The sequence below is a fragment of the Sapajus apella genome, unplaced genomic scaffold (genome assembly GCF_009761245.1).
Source record: "Sapajus apella isolate SASKATOON/1434 unplaced genomic scaffold, GSC_monkey_1.0 scaffold62, whole genome shotgun sequence".
In the NCBI taxonomy this organism is placed as follows: Eukaryota; Metazoa; Chordata; class Mammalia; order Primates; family Cebidae; genus Sapajus; species Sapajus apella.
Genome location: NW_022437002.1, coordinates 1,471,569 through 1,474,697, shown reverse-complemented (window position 1 = coordinate 1,474,697; position 3,129 = coordinate 1,471,569).

Genomic DNA, 3,129 nt, shown 5'->3' with positions numbered 1-3,129 from the left:
AGGGAGGGAGGGAAGAAAGAAAGAAAGAAAGAAAGAAAGAAAGAAAGAAAGAAAGAAAGAAAGAAAGAAAGAAAGAAAGAAAAGAAAAGAGAAAGAAAAAGGAAAGAGAAGAAAAGAAAAAAATAAAAAGAAAGAAGGGGGGAGAGAAGGAGGGAAGGAGGGAAGGAAAGAAGGAAGGGAAGGGAAGGGAAGAGAAGGGAAGGAAGGAGAGGGGAGGGGAGGGGAGGGGAGGGGAAGGGAGGGAAGGGAAGAGGGGAGGGAGGGAGATTCCACTCACGCTTATGTCTTGGTTTCCAGAATGACCCTGTGGATTGAGGGAATGGCTGCTGTTATCTCACCATCCCCATTTTACAGATGCAGAAGCTGAGGCACAGCAAGGTAAGGTGAGTGGTTTACGTCTGTAATGCTAACACTTTGGGAGCCCAAGGTGGAAGGATCGCTTGAACCAAGGAGTTCAAAACCAACCTGGGCAACATAGCAAGACCTTGTCTCTGCAAAAAATAAATAAATAAATAAATAAATAAAATTTAATTTAATATCCTGAGCCAGGCGCAGTGGCTTAGGCCTGTAATCCCAACACTTTGGGAGGCCGAGGCAGGCAGATCATCTGATGTCGGGAGTTCAAGACCAGCCTGACCAACATAGAGAAACCCTGTCTCTACTAAAAATACAAAAATTTAGCTGGGTGAGGTGGTGCATACCTGTAATCCCAGCTACTCGGGAAGCTGAGGCAGGAGAATCACTTGAACCTGGGAGGCAGAGGTTGCAGTGAGCCAAGATCATGCCACTGCACTCTATCCTGGGCAACAAGAATGAAACTCTGTCTCCAAAAAAAAAAAAAAATCCACATCCTGGTACTGGGACAGCAGGTCACGGAGCAGAATAGAGCAGTCAAACATGAGGGAGTCAGTTATTTTACCCAGGAGGAAGCTGAGGCTCAGGGAAGGCCATGGGCCTGCCTCAGTCACACAGGAGTCAGTGATGGCATCTCTGGGCTGGGAGCCCACTGCCCTTGCCCTGGCCGGCCTCTTTGGCCTCGGGTCTTTCTCTGCATCCCGAGCTGCCCCAGCTTCTATCGAGCTGATCCTGTTTCCCTCTTCTCCAGCAATGCCTCATTCACCTTCCACCCCGGTGGCTGAGAGCATTTCTCAATGTCCAGCCAAAGGAGTAATAATTATTGGATGTGACTTAAGTAATAAAAGAATCACTGCTGGACCATCCAGGTGCTGGAGAGCTGGGAGCAGCAGGCGTGACTGCAGACGCATGCGTCCACCTCGCTGCCTTGCTCAGGATGAGAGCTCAGAGGGGCTGGCTTGGGGCTCTGGGCCTGCCCTGAATCTGCTCTTCCCCAGCTGAGCGAGCCTGGGTCCATCTTCACCTCTGAGAGCCTCCACTGTGAAAAGTGGAGCCCCTCTGTGCACCCCACAGGGGTGGTAGTGAGGCCTGAAGACGCTGTGCAGACAGTGGAGTGAGGAATAAATAAACAGCAGTTTCCTCCCACCACACACACACACACACACACACACACACACAAAACCAGCCTCAGTGCAGACATTCCCTATGAGGGTGGTAGGGCTAGAATACGGAACCAAAGCCAATCTTCCTTCTGAAATCAACCACAATCCTAATGCTACAGCTACTGTTTGTCAAGTACCTGCCTGGCACCAGCCGCCATGGTAAGTATCTTACATGTATCATCTTTTTTTTTATTGTTTCTATGTTTAATTTTTGTGAGCACACAGTGAGTATACATTTGATATGTTTATGGGGTGCACGAGCTATTTCGGTAAGGCGTGCAATGTGTAATAATCACATCACGGGAAATCGGTTATCCATTCCCCCAGGCATTCATCCTTAGTGTCACAAACAATCCGTTTACACTCTTTTAATTATTTTTAAATGTACAACTAAATTATTATTGACGATAGTCCCCCTGTTGTGCTATCAAATACTAGGTCTTATGATTTCTTTCTTTTTTTTTCCGTACCCATGAACCATCCCACCTCTCCCCCGGCAGCCCCATTACCCTTGCCAGCCTTGGTAACCATCCATCTATTCTCTATCTCCATGAGTTCAATTGTTTGGATTTTTAAATACCACAACTAAATGAGGACATAAGTGCGATGTCTTATTCCCGTCTCTCAAGAAGACAGTGAGGTGAGCACTATAAATAGCCTCATGTTACAGAATTGCAAGAGGGTCAGATAGTGGCAGAGAGAAGACTCTAGACCGACATCAGGTTTGATTTCCACCTCTCACACTTGGCCATTGCGGGAACTTAGCAAGTTGTTTAGCCTTTTCAAGCCTCAGTTTCCTCATCTATAAAATGAGGAGTGACAACTTTGCTGGGCTTTTTTCTGCAAGCAAATGGGTCAGTGTCTGGCATGTAATAATTATTCACAAGTGGTGGTCATGGCTATTCATATTGTCATTTTTGTTCAAACATTGCTTCTACATCATTCCTTTCCCCTGTGCCATCCCAGCTGCCCGTGCTGGGGAGAACTGCAGAGATGAAACCAACCAAAAATAGAACACTGAGACGTCTCATGAACTTTAAGTTACTACAGGGAATTAAGACCTCTCTGCTGGGAGGTAACACACGCACACACATACACACACTTTTCTTCCAGCAAGGAGAAGGGGGGCGGGGACGCCTTCCCCATGGCAGCACCTGGACATTCTATAGTTCCTGATGACTCCAGGCTGAAGCTCCTGGCATGTCCGGACAAGGGACCCTACTTGCTGGCATGCTGGCACTAGGAGGAGGGTGAATGAAACCAGTGGGTAGGGAGGTTTTACTCTGCCTGAGGCGCCTGCCCAGCTACGGCCACCTCCTCTTGAGTTCCGAGCCTCCACTCCTGCTTTAAGACAATCTGTTCTCTAATGAACAAATTTCCACCATAAAAGCAGCAAAAAAAAAAAAAAAAAAAAAGACAACCTGCTCTCCACCTCACAGATGCAGAATTGTCCCCGTACCCAGCACAGAGCCTGGCATAGAGTGGACATTCAGAAAATACGTATTGAATGAATTAACAAATTCTAAGATTCCATAATTCTAGGTGTCTACAATTCTATGGCTCTGTGATTTGAGAATCTTAAACTACTGTCATGGCTGTGGCCCATTCTGAG